The sequence below is a fragment of the Giraffa tippelskirchi genome, chromosome 4 (genome assembly GCF_054371585.1).
Source record: "Giraffa tippelskirchi isolate mGirTip1 chromosome 4, T2T-mGirTip1v1.2.pri, whole genome shotgun sequence".
Classification (NCBI taxonomy): Eukaryota; Metazoa; Chordata; class Mammalia; order Artiodactyla; family Giraffidae; genus Giraffa; species Giraffa tippelskirchi.
In genome coordinates this window covers 173,451,851-173,465,291 of record NC_137278.1, presented here as the reverse complement: position 1 = coordinate 173,465,291, position 13,441 = coordinate 173,451,851, and the positions used below count along the sequence as shown (strand labels likewise).

General features: G+C 39.3%; 1 protein-coding gene across 10 annotated transcripts in view; it reads left to right on the top strand.

The window, feature by feature from the left end:
• FGD4 (FYVE, RhoGEF and PH domain containing 4) overlaps positions 1-13,441 on the top strand; it is a 277,869-nt gene that overhangs the window by 192,600 nt on the left and 71,828 nt on the right. Inside the window, exon 5 of one of the 10 annotated variants that reach the window (XR_014082408.1) lies at positions 300-756. The exons of the other annotated variants lie outside the window; for them this stretch is intronic. The gene's annotated coding sequence lies outside the window, so the exon portion shown is untranslated. Of the gene's footprint in view, positions 1-299; positions 757-13,441 lie in introns of those variants that run through there. 10 annotated transcript variants of the gene reach the window in all.

The following is a 13,441-nucleotide window of genomic DNA, read 5'->3' as shown; positions in this document are numbered from 1 at the left end:
ACACCTCAAAGTAAGCAGATACTTCTTTTAAAAACCTCAGAATCAAAGGAAAATTTTAGTACCTTATGATACCTTTAGCTTTCAAACTCAAAGTGTTAATAGTGTCTTTACATTAGGATTAACCATGTATTACAGCAGATTACAAGATTGAAATCTACTAAAAGAAAGGTTTTTTTTAATAAGAAAACATACTAAGCCCATAAGTTACAGAAAAGATAAGGGTCAGGGGCTGTTTTAGAGTATATGCATGTGCCCACGTAGGCATGAGTACTTGAAGGCATTGGGGAGGATAACAGCAGTATTATAATTCCTGTTTGGCATGACAAATTTGGGTTATCATAAATAGTTTAAACCATGTTAGGAGACTCAGATAAATAGGTCAGGAGGGGTTAGAATGAATTTCATTAAAAGTACTTACACTTTCTCATATTTGTAGGCTTCAGTGGGTAAACTTTAGTAGAAATACACTATGTTGAATGCAGCAGTCATCAATTTATGCCAGGAAATAAAATTTCTCTTCACAGTTTTCATGAGTCTTTTAATATCTAAGTTATATTTCAATAGGTTGATTGGTAATTTTTTTCTGAGATTTATTTAAAGTACTTCCTTCCTTTATATTTTGTCAGTTCAGTTCAGTCACTCGTGTCCGACTCTTTGCGACCCTATGGACTGCAGCACACCAGGTTTCCCTGTCCATCACCAACTACCAGAGCTTGCTCAAATTCATGTCCATCAGGTCATTAATGCCATCCAACCATCTCATCCTCTGTCATCTCCTTCTCCTGCCTTCAACCTTTCCCAGCATCAGGGTCTTTTCCAATGAGTCAGTTCTTTCCATCAGGTGGCCAAAGTATTGGAGTTTGAGCTTCAGCATCAGTCCTTGCGATGAGTATTCAGGACTGATTTCCTTTACGATGGACTGGTTGGATCTCCTTGCTGTCCAAGGGACTCTCAAGAGTCTTCTCCAACACCACAGTTCAAAAACATCAATTCTTCTGTGCTCAGCTTTCTTTATAGTCCAGCTCTCACATCCATACATGACAAAGCTATGGAAAAACCATAGCTTTGACTAGATGGACCTTTATTGGCAAAATAATGTGTCTGCTTTTTAATATGCTGTCTAGGTTGGTCTTAGTGTTTCTTCCAAAGAGCAAAAGTCTTTTAATTTCATGGCTGCAGTCACCATCTGCAGTGATTTTGGAGCCCGAGAAAATAAAGTCTGTCACGGTTTCCATTGTTTCCCCATCTGTTTGACACGAAGTGATGGGACTGGATGCCATGATCTTAGTCTTCTGAATGTTGAGTTTTAAGCCAGCTTTTTCATTCTCCTCTTTCACTTTCATCAAGAGGATCTTTAATTCTTTGCTTTCTGCCATAAGGGTGGTGTCATCTGTTTATCTGACGTGATTGATGTTTCTCCTAGCAATTTTGATTCCAACTTGTGCTTCCTCCAGCCCAGCATTTTGCGTGATGTACTCTGCATATAAGTGAAATAAGCAGGGTGACAATATTTCATACAGCAAGCCAAATATAAGTGTAAAGATGTGCACTTTTTAAGACTAACGTTCATATAAATAACAGATCTAATATTAATCTTTTCTTCCACCAAAGATGAAAGAAATTATGTAATGAAGTGGATGAATAGATGAAGGTGGTATCCAGAATGTGGAGATTTATATAAACACGAATTTTTAAAAAACTTTCATATTTATTTCCTGCTTATTTCCTGTTTTTTAATTGCCATTTTACCACTTTTTTTATAAACCTTGAGGATTTATAACTTTTGAACATACTCAAAAATGAAGGTAATCATCTCCTGGGGGGAAAAAAAGATAATCACATTCAGAAGTAAATTGCAAACAGAAAACCAGTGGTGTAATCCAAGTTAATTCCCTTTTCCTATTTTTCCTTCAGTTTCTTCTAAGTTTAATTTTAATTCTTAAAATTGTTGATTAATTTATAGAGTGTAATATGAGTTATCAGAGTTTTCTGAGAGTTAAAACATAATGCTTACATAGGTTATCCATTTCTTACAGACTACAAGTTCCTTTATAATTAAACTTTATTTTTATTTTAAATTAATTTTTATTAGAGTACAGTTGATTTACAATGTTGTGTTGGTTTCTGCTGTACCCCAAAATGAATCAGTTATATGTATCCATATATCCACTCTTCTTTAGATTCTGTTCCCATATTTAGGTCATTACAAAGTATTGAGTAGAGTTCCCTATGCCATATTGTAGGTTTATATTAGTTATCTATTTTTTTTTAATAAATTTATTTATTTTAGTTGGGGGCTAATTACTTTACAATATTGTAGTGGTTTTTCCCATATATTGACATGAATCAGCCATGGGTTTACATGTGTTCCCCATTCTGAACCCCCCTCCCACCTCCTTCCCCATCCCATCCCTTTGGGTCATCCCATTGCCCCAGCCCTGAGCATTTGTCTCATGCATCGAACATGGAATGGTGTTGTTTCACATATGATAATATACATGTTTCAATGCTATTGTCCCAGAACGTCCCACCCTCACCTTCTCCCTCAGAGTCCTTAAGACTGTTCTATGCATCTGTGTCTCTTATTCTGTCTCACATATAGGGTCACATATAGGGTTATCATTACCATCTTTCAAATTCCATATATATGCATTAGTATACTGTATTGGTGTTTTTCTTTCTGGCTTACTTCACTCTGTTTTATATATAGTAGTGTATATATGTCAACTCCAGTCTCCCAATTTATCCCCCATTCCCCAATAAAACTTTAAATTTCTTTTGGTTCACATCTTGAAATATAAAGAGACAGCTTTTGTGGTCTTGTTAGATTTGAAGACAAGTAGTAAATTACTCCTATATTTCTTCTCTTGCCAAATCAGCTTTTAATTCCAAGAAAGTGAAAGGGAGCAAAACGAATTATCCAGCTTTACTAATCAATATTTCATTGTTGCTAGTATTATAATGAAGATTGCAACTAAATTTGTAGACATCTAAAAATGGCGTGTAGCATTATGGAAAAGTTTCCTGACTAACCGTGTGGATAGTTCATAAAAGTCTTGAAGATAGTTTTTCATTATTCATTGAGAACTGATGGGAATCTCAGAAACTTCTTTACGTTGTGGTGACTGTTTAGTACATTGGAAAGTTCTAAGAAAGAAATGAGAAAAAGTGAACTTCAGAGAGCCTATACCTGGAAAAACATATATCTACTATTATTCACTTTAAAAATTCAGTATGCAGGACTTACTTTTCTAGGTCCTGGAGACAGAAATGAATAAGGCAGGCCCTTTCCACAAAGTCTCAGTCTGCTGAAGGGAGAGAGACATGAGTAAATCACCAAGATGTGGTACAATAAGGGCTTAGGAAACACTATGAGAAAATAGTTGTGCCTGGAGGATAGCTGGTGAGGGGAAGGCTGCTATCACAATTGGACTTGAAGGAGCAGTAGCAGGTGCTGGTGGTCCAAAATAGAAGGGAACAGGGAGATAGGGAAGAGGAGTGCATCTAGGCTGAGCACAGGGCTGAGAGTAGAAACAGGAGGGTAGAAACAGGAGGGTAGTTGCCATGTCAAGGGATTTTTCTGGCCTCATAATAGAGGCCAGAAGGTCTAGTGAAATGAGTGTTGAGGTAGAAGGATAGGCTTAACGAGAAAATGTAAGCTAAGGATAAATTGCAGTGGGTTTGTGTACAAATTGGAAGTGGTCAAACAGGAGATGACAAGAATGAACATCGACATTCTAGGAATCAGCAAACTAAGATGGACTGGAATGAGTGAATTTAACTCAGGTAACCATTATATCTACTATTGTGGGCAGGAATCCCATAGAAGAAATAGAGTAGCCATCATAGTCAACAAGAGAGTCCGAAATGCAGGACTTGGATGCAACCTTAAAAATGACAGAATGATCTCTGTTCATTTCCAAGGCAAACCAATCAATATCATGGTAATCCAAGTCTATGCCCTGACCAGTAATCCCGAAGAAGCTGAAGTTGAACAGTTCTATGAAGACCTACAAGACCTTCTAGAACTAACACCAGAAAAAGATGTTCTTTTCATTATAGGGGACTGGAATGCAAAAGTAGGAAGTCAAGAAACACCTGGAGTAACAAGCAAATTTGGCCTTGGAGTACAGAAGGAAGCAGGGCAAAGGCTTATAGAGTTCTGCCAAGAGAATGCACTGGCCATAGCAAACACCATCTTCCAACAACACAACAGAAGACTCTACACATGGACATCACCAGATGGTCAATACTGAAATCAGATTGATTATATTCTTTGCAGCCAAAGATGGAGAAGCTCTATACAGTCAGCAAAAATAAGACCGGAAGCTGGCTATGGCTCAGATCATGAACTCCTTATTGCCAAATTCAGACTGAAAAAGTGGGGAAAACCATTAGACCATTCAGGTATGACCTAAATCAAATCCCTTATGACTATACAGTGGAAGTGAGAAATAGATTTAAGGGACTAGATCTGATAGACAGAGTGCCTGATGAACTATGGGCGGAGGTTCGTGACATTGTACAGGAGACAGGAATCAAGACCATCCCCAAGAAAAAGAAATGCAGAAAAGCAAAATGCCTGTCTGAGGAGGCCTTACACATAGCTGTGAAAAGAAGGGAAGTGAAAGCAAAGGAGAAAAGGAACGATATATCCATTTGAATGCAGCATTCCAAAGAATAGCAAGGAGAGATAAGAAAGCCTTCCTCAGCGATCAATGCAAAGAAATAGAGGAAAATAGTAGAATGGGAAAGACTAGAGATCTCTTCAAGAAAATTAGAGATAGCAAGGGAACGTTTTATGCAAAGATGAGCTCAATAAAGGACAGATATGGTATGAATCTAACAGCAGCAAAAGATATTAAGAAGAGGTGGCAAGAATACACAGAACTGTATGAAAAATATCTTCACGACCCAGATAATCACGGTGGTGTGATCACTCACCTAGAGCCAGACATCCTGGAATGTGAAGTCAAATGGGCCTTAGGAAGCATCACTATGAACAAAGCTAGTGGAGGTGATGGAATTCCAGTTGAGCTATTTCAAATCCTGAAAGATGATGCTGTGAAAGTGTTGCACTCAATATGCCAGCAAATTTGGAAAACTCAGCAGTGGCCACGGGACTGGAAAAGGTCAGTTTTCACTCCAATTCCAAAGAAAAGCAACACCAAAGAATGCTCAAACTACTGCACATTTGCACTCATCTCACACGCTAGTAAAGTAATGCTTAAAATTCTCCAAGCTAGGCTTCAGCAATACTTGAACCCTGAACTTCCAGATGTTCAAGCTGGATTTAGAAAAGGCAGAGGAACCAGAGATCAAATTGCCAACATCCGCTGTATCATTGAAAATGCAAGAGAGTTCCAGAAAAACATCTATTTCTGCTTTATTGACTATGTCAAAGCCTTTGACTGTGTGGATCACAATAAACTGTAGAAAATTCTGAAAGAGATGGGAATACCAGACCATCTGACCTGTCTCTTGAGAAACCTGTATGGAGGTCAGGAAGCAACAGTTAGAACTGGACATGGAACAACAGACTGGTTCCAAATAGGAAAAGGAGTATGTCAAGGCTGTCTATTGTCACCCTGCTTATTTAACTTCTATGCAGTGTACATCATGAGACACGCTGGGCTGGACTGAAGCATAAGCCCAATTCAAGATTGCTGGGAAAAATATCAGTCACCTCAGATATGCAGATGACACCACCCTTATGGCAGAAAGTGAAGAACTAAAGAGCCTCTTGATGAAAATGAAAGAGGAGAGTGAAAAAGTTGGCTTAAAGCTCAACATTCAGAAAATGAAGATCATGGCATCCGGTCCCATCACTTCATGGTAAATAGATGGGGAAACAGTGGAAACAGTGGCTGACTTTATTTTTGGGGGCTCCAAAATTACTGCTGATGGTGATTGCAGCCATGAAATTAAAAGATGCTTACTCTTTGGAAGGAAAGTTATGACCAACCTAGACAGCATATTAAATAGCAGAGACATTACCTTGCCAACAAAGATCCGTCTCATCAAGGCTATGGTTTTTCCAGTGATCATGTATGGATGTGACACCTGCACTATAAAGAAAGCTGAGCGCCGAAGAATTGATGCTTTCTAACTGTGATGTTGGGGAAGACTCTTGAGAGTCCTTTGGATTGCAAGGAGATCCAACCAGTCCATCCTAAAGGAGGTCAGTCCTGGGTGTTCTTTGGACGGATTGATGTTGAAGCTGAAACTCCAATACTTTGGCCACCTGATGGGAAGAGCTGATTCATTAGAAAAGACCCTGATGCTGGGAAAGATTGAGGGCAGGAGAGAAGGAGACAACAGAAGATGAGATGGTTGGATGGCATCACCAACTCAATGAACATGAGTTTGCTAAATTCCGGGAGTTGGTGATGGACAGGGAGGCCTGGCGTGCTGCGGTTCATGGGCTTGCAAAGAGTTGGACATGATTGACTGTCTGAACTGAACTATGTGTCTACGTTGTATTCCCCCCCCCCCGAAAGCACTGGAGATTTTTATTTTTAAGATTTTTTAAAGTCTGAATAAAAATTAATTATCCTCAGAGAAAATCAACAAAGTGCAGCAAAGCATGAGAATACAAAACCACTCATAGTTCTACCACCTAGAGAACAGTGCTTTGATATCTAACTTTTTTGTAGCTTATTTTTCTCAGCTGATTGTTTTAAAAAAAAAAAAACATATTTCAATAACATAATATATGGTCATTCTGCATCCTGTTTTGTAGGATAGGTATTTTCCCACGTTATTTCAAGCTTTCCATAAGCCTAATACTATCTGGTCTTAGAGGCATTTAATTAAAGCATGGAAGTGACATGATTGTACATCTGTGGGTTTCAGAAAAATGACTCAAATGAAAGGAAAAACAGATGGAGCAGGGTACATGGTTAGTAAGCAACTGTTGTATTCCAGGTGTGAAAGGAAAAGGTCCTGGATGAAGCAGAGGGTTAGGGACAAGGAAGAGAGATTTCTGAGAACTGCATGACTGGATGTAGGGACTGAGTCATGTTCATTCCCTGTAGCTTCATCCAATGAAGTGGCAGATTGGATGGTGTACCATTTACTGAACTACAAAGGGATAGAAATAACAACATATTTAGGGACAAAAAAATTAATTGGCTTTAGACATAATGAATTTAAAGGACTTTTGCTATGTCCTAGAGAAGGAAATGGCAACGTACTCCAGTATTCTTGCCTGGTGAATCCCGTGGATAGAGGAACACGGTGGGCTACAGGCCATGGGTCCCAAAGAGTTGGACACCACTGAGCAACTAACACAATACATTGCAAATTCCAGGTAAAGATATCTAAAACAAAAATGGAATATTCTGGAGATATTATGGATTAATGGTTAAGGATGAAAGCTATAGAATTAAAGCTTTAGGGTTCTAAAGCTTTAGAATTAAAAGAGATGAGTTCAGATCCCAACCCCATTACTTCCCAGCTGTGTAACCTCAGGGAATGTTAGTACTAAATTCTACAGGTCATGGTTTCCTAACCTGGTTGAGATGACAGACAAGAAGGAAAGTGATTTTGTTTGGAATGAGGGGAGGGAGTAGAACTGTTAATTAGACTTCTTTTGTACTATTCAGCTTGTGGTACCTACAAGACATCCATTGGAAGATATTAGGCAGGTGAAATAAAGATCTGGAGCTCAGGAAAGAGGGTAGGAATGTAAAAGGATGTATCTAAGCGAGTGATTAATATTGCCAAAATAGAATGTGTAGGAACCGGAAGAAGCCCAGGCACTGAGCCCTGAAGAGCACAAGCATAATCAAAAGGGGAACATAGTGATTTTTCCGAGAGGAGAAAGAAGGATTCTACTATGAGAATCACTGGGCTTCAGAGGGCAGAGGATGAGGGGCTGGAATTGGTGAGCTTGGTCATCATTTAAAATGAATTGGTCATCATTTAAAATGTGGAATTAGGAGTTAACCTGGAGACCTAGGCCTTTACTGAGACATTATAGCTAAGTAGCTCAGTAAATCTGGGTATTCTGATTAAATACAGTGAATCTATATTGCACATAAACCATGTGCAAGGCACTGCAGTAAATTCAAAGAGGAAACTAGCAGTTGAGCTGATTAAGATAAATGACCATTATTTAAGGTATCATGAGGTAAAGGGGAAAGGAGAGCTCAAAGATAGAGCCAAGGTTTGCAGCATGACTAAGAGGATGAATTACCTGTTGCTAGCAGAAATGGAGAAATCAGGCAGTCTGGAGCTCACCAAGTGAGTGAGTGAGGTTCTGAGACACATCCCATAGAGGCTTGGTGCTGGGTGTGTCAGTTTGAACCCCAACCTTTTTGGTACCAGGGACCGATTTCATTGGAGACAACTTTTCCATTGGCAGGGGCAGGGTTATCTCCTGCCGTGCAGCCTGGTGCCTAACAGGCCATGGACCAGCAGCAGTCTGTAGGCCTGGGGTTGGGGACCCCTGCCATAAAGGCCAGTGGAGTATCTTCAAAGAATGGGACTTTGAGTTTGAAGACAGTGGAGAGATTAGCTTTTGTGGTGCCTTGTGACCAAGACTCTGAGGACTCAGGTCCAAGATGGTAGGACCAGTCAGCAGTCTCTCCAGCTTGCTGAGTGGCCTGGAACTCAAGAAGGAGAAAGCAAACTTGAAGTGGGATTGGCCATGCAGCAGAGTGAAGAGCAGCGGGACAACAGAATCAGGGATTGGGTTTAACAGAATGTTAATATGAACCAGGAGATTTGTGAAGGTCCGGTGCTTGGAGGCCACAGTGTGCACAAAGATTCAGTTTAGTGTGGGTGTGAGAGAAATAGAAAGGTCAGAACTTGAAAAAACTGTGGTTGTTGTATGTGGCTTAAAAAAACAAAAGCAAAACAGAGCAACAGGAAGACAGGCTCAAGAACCAGACTCTCTCGGTTTGAATTCCAGCTCAGCTACTTACCAGTGATGTGACCTTGAGCAGGTCACCTTAAACCTCTGTGTATCTCAGGTTGCCTCATCTATAAAACGCAGGTAATATTACCTACTTCATAACATTTTTACAAGGTTTAGATCTTTTAATAGTTATAAAGTGTAGAGAACAGTGCCTTGAAACAATTGAGTTGTATATTTGTTAAATAAAACAAAAAATAAAAATTCCATTTCCTCATTTGTAAGTCTAGATGAATAGACTCATGATCTGAGATGTCCCTTGATATAAACATTCAGCATATTGTGCCTGCTGAAGATCCCAGTACCTCACTCTTAGTTCTTTAAACTGAGGTACTCCTTACAGGATACACAGATAAGTTTGCATGCTTCTTGCCTGTTAACTTCATTTTTTTATGTTTTGTTTGTTTATCCTGCCTAAACACCATAGATTATTACCATGTAAAACACTAATGTGTACAAGGCTTTATTGTCATCAGAAATATTATGTGACCTAGTTACTTTGATAGTCTGCCTTAGCTTGGGATAGGTTAATTCAGTTATTGATTCTGAGTATATATTTATTTTCTTGATGTTTGATCTTTAATTTTTGCTAAACCCAAAGGACACTTTAGTCTAATGTATATTAAATTGTGTATAAGAACAACATTATTTTCCTCTCTTATTGTCCTTTCCAGTCTGATCTTGTGCAGGTAACTAAATTGTCCTCCTTGGTTTAGGCTCTTTCCTCTCTCCTCTGCAACCTCTATCAAAAAGATGTAATTTAAACCTTCAGGTTTAAAGCTCTTACTTTTGAATTTGATAAACAGTGTGCAGGATGTAGACTGGGAAAATATGGGTGCTGGTCACAATTAGGCTTGGATTTTGCTCCCAAAACTTCCTGAAGGATCATGTTAAAGTAACAGACTGTTTATGCTTGTGAGACTATATTATGAGGCAGGGGAAGGAATAATGCCTGCATGTTATAGTGATTGTTCTTTTTCTTGTAATGTGTACCTAGTGATACATTTCTTGCTGATTACAAATCTTCCCTGAGACCATGTGACCTTACTTAATGGCATTATTATATGCTCTTATTAGAATACAAAATCTGTGTTTTACTCCCATACCTTCTCATTTTCTTCTTCCCCAGATCCAGGGGGAGTTCTCTTACTTATAAGATGGCAGCAAAATAAGGATTTTGTTTTCACAAACTTGAATTGAATTTGGCTCAGTCACTTATGAGGCTTCCCTTGTGGCTCAGCTGGTAAAGAATCTGCCTGCAATGCAGGAGAACTAGGTTCGCAAAGAGTCGGACACACTGAGCAACTTTCACTTCACTTCAGTCAGTTACTAGCTGTTTGACTTTGTGCTGGTACCTCAGCCTCACTAGACACAGTTTCCTCTTCTATGGAAATGATGGGGCAATGCTACCTGCTTTATGGGAGTATTAAGAGGATTGCATTCGATAATTCATATGAAGCACATAGAATAGTGTCAATAAATAGTGGAAGTTGTTCCTGTCCCTCATTTGTGATAACTTCCCTTGATTACCTTACTCTTCTATACTGAGAATGATTACTAGAATGAGGGTGTCTAAAACAAAGTTAAAGATTTTAGGATGGTGTTTTGAGATGATAGAGCAATGATGTGACATTTAAATATCATTGTGATTTAATTTTTAGTTATCACCTGAAGCCACATTGAAGATTTTGATGTCTGGAAATACATATAAAATGACATATCAAAATGTTGATGCATCTCATGAATTCTATTACAAAATCAAGTATTTATTTCCTAGTTGACTCATCTTGCTATGAGAAAATGGACTTTAAAGATGTAGAAACATCTGAGCCTATACAAAACCACATCTTCCCTCTACATGATAGAATATAATTCAGTTCACTTCAGTCACTCAGTCATGTCCTACTCTTTGCAACCCCATGGACTGCAGCATGCCAGGCCTCCCTGTCCATCACCAACTCCCGGAGCTTGCTCAAACTCACGTCCATTGAGTCGGTGATGCCATCCAACCATCTCATCCTCTGTCGTCCCCTTCTCCTCCTGCCTTCAATCTTTCTCAGCATCAGGATCTTTTCCAGTGAGTCAGTTCTTCCCATCAGGTGGCCAAAGTATTGGAGTTTCAGCTTCAGCATCAGTCCTTGCAATGAGGATTCAGGACTGATTTCCTTTAGGATGGACTGATCGGATCTCCTTGCTGTCTAAGGGACTCTCAAGAGTCTTCTCCAAACACCACAGTTCAAAAGCATCAACTCTTTGACGCTCAGCTTTCTTTATAGTCCAACTCACACATCCATACATGATTACTGGAAAAACCTTAGCTTTAACTTGACGGACCTTTGTTGACAAAGTAATGTCTCTGCTTTTGAATATGCTGTCTCGGTTGGTCATAACTTTTCTTCCAAGGAGTATGCGTCTTTTAATATCATGGCTGCAGTCACCATCTGCAGTGATTTTGGAGCCCCCCAAAATAAAGTCTGTCACTGTGTCCACTGTTTCCCCATCTATTTGCCATGAAGAGATGGACTGGATGCCATGATCTTAGTTTTCTGAATGTTGAGTTTTAAGCCAACTTTTTCACTCTTCTTTTTCACTTTCATCAAGAGGCTCTTTATTTCTTTTTCACTTTCTGCCATAAGTGTGGTGTCATATGCATATATGAGGTGATTGATATTTCTCCCGGCAATCTTGATACCAGCTTGTGCTTTATCTAATCCAACATTTCTCATGATGTACTCTGCATATAAGTTAAATAAGCAGGGTGACAGTATACAGCCTTGACATACCCCTTTCCAAACTTGGAACCAGTCTGTTGTTCCATGTCCACTTCTAACTGTTGCTTCTTGACCTGCATACAAATTTCTCAGGAGGCAGGTCAGATGGTCTGGTATTCCCATCTCTTTCAGAATTTTCCACAGTTTATTGTGATCCACACAGTCAAAGCCTTTGACGTAGTCAATAAAGCAGAAGTAGATGTTTTTCTGGAACTCTCTTGTGTTTTTGATGATCCAGCGGATGTTGGCAATTTGATCTCTGGTTCCTCTGCCTTTTCTAAATCCAGCTTGAACATCTGGAAGTTCAGGGTTCAAGTATTGCTGAAGCCTGGCTTGGAGAATTTTAAGCATTACTTTACTAGCGTGTGAGATGAGTGCAATTGTGTGGTAGTTTGAGCATTCTTTGGCATTTCCTTTCTTTGGGATTGGGATGAAAACTGACCTTTTCCAGCCCTGTGGCCACTGCTGAATTTTCCAAATTTGCTGGCATATTGAGTGCATCACCTTCAGAGCATCATCTTTTAGGGTTTGAAATAGCTCAACTGAAATTCCATCAACTCCACTGGCTTTGTTCATAGTGATGCTTCCTAAAGCCCACTTGACTTTGTATTCCAGGATGTCTGGCTCTAGGTGAGTGATCACACCATCGTGATTATCTGGGTCATGAAAATCTTTTTTGTATAGTTCTTCTGTGTATTCTTGCCACCTTTTCTAATATCTCCTGCTTCTGTTAGGTGCATACCATTTCTGTCCTTTATTGTGCTCACTTTTGTGTGAAATGTTCCCTTGGCACCTCTGATTTTTTTGAAGAGATCTCTAGTTTTTCCCATTGTACTGTTTTCCTCTATTTTTTTGCACTGATCACTGAGGAAGGCTTTCTTATCTCTCCTTGCTATTCTTTGGAATGCTGCATTCAAATGGGTATATCTTTCCTTTTCTCCTTTGCCTTTTGCTTCTCTTCTTTTCACAGCCATTTGTAAGGCCTCCTCAGACAACCATTTTGCCTTTTTGCATTTCTTTTTCTGGTGTTGATGATCTTGATCACTGCCTCCTGTACAATGTCATGAACCTCCTTCCATAGTTCTTCAGGCTCTCTGTCTATCAGATCTAATCCCTTGAGTCTATTTGTCACTTCCACTGTATAATTGTAAGGGATTTGATTAGGTCATACCTGAATGGTCTAGTTGTTTTCCCTACTTTGTTCAGCTTAAGTCTTTCATACTGTTCGTGGGTTTAAGTTCAAACTATGAACAGTATGAAAAGGCAAAAAGATAGGACACTGAAAGATGAACTCCCCAGGTCAGTAGGTACCCAATATGCTACTGGAGATCAGTGGGAGAAATAACTCCAGAAAGAATGAAGAGACGGAGCCAGAGCAAAAACAACACCCAATGTGGATGTGACTGGTGATGGAAGTAAAGTCCGATGATGTAAAGAGCAATATTGCATAGGAAGCTGGAAATTTAGGTCCATAAATGAAGGCAAATTGGAAGTAGTCAAACAGGAGATGGCAAGAGTGAACATCGACATTTTAGGAATCAGCGAACTAAAATGGACTGGAATGGGTGAATTTAACTCACATGACCATTATATGTACTACTGCGGGCAAGAATCCCTTAGAAGAAATGGAGTAGCTCTCATAGTCAACGAAAGAGTCTGAAATGCAGTAGTTGGATGTAATCTCAAAAATGACAGAATGATCTCTGTTTGTTTCCAAGGAAAACCATTCAATATCACAGTAATCCAAGTC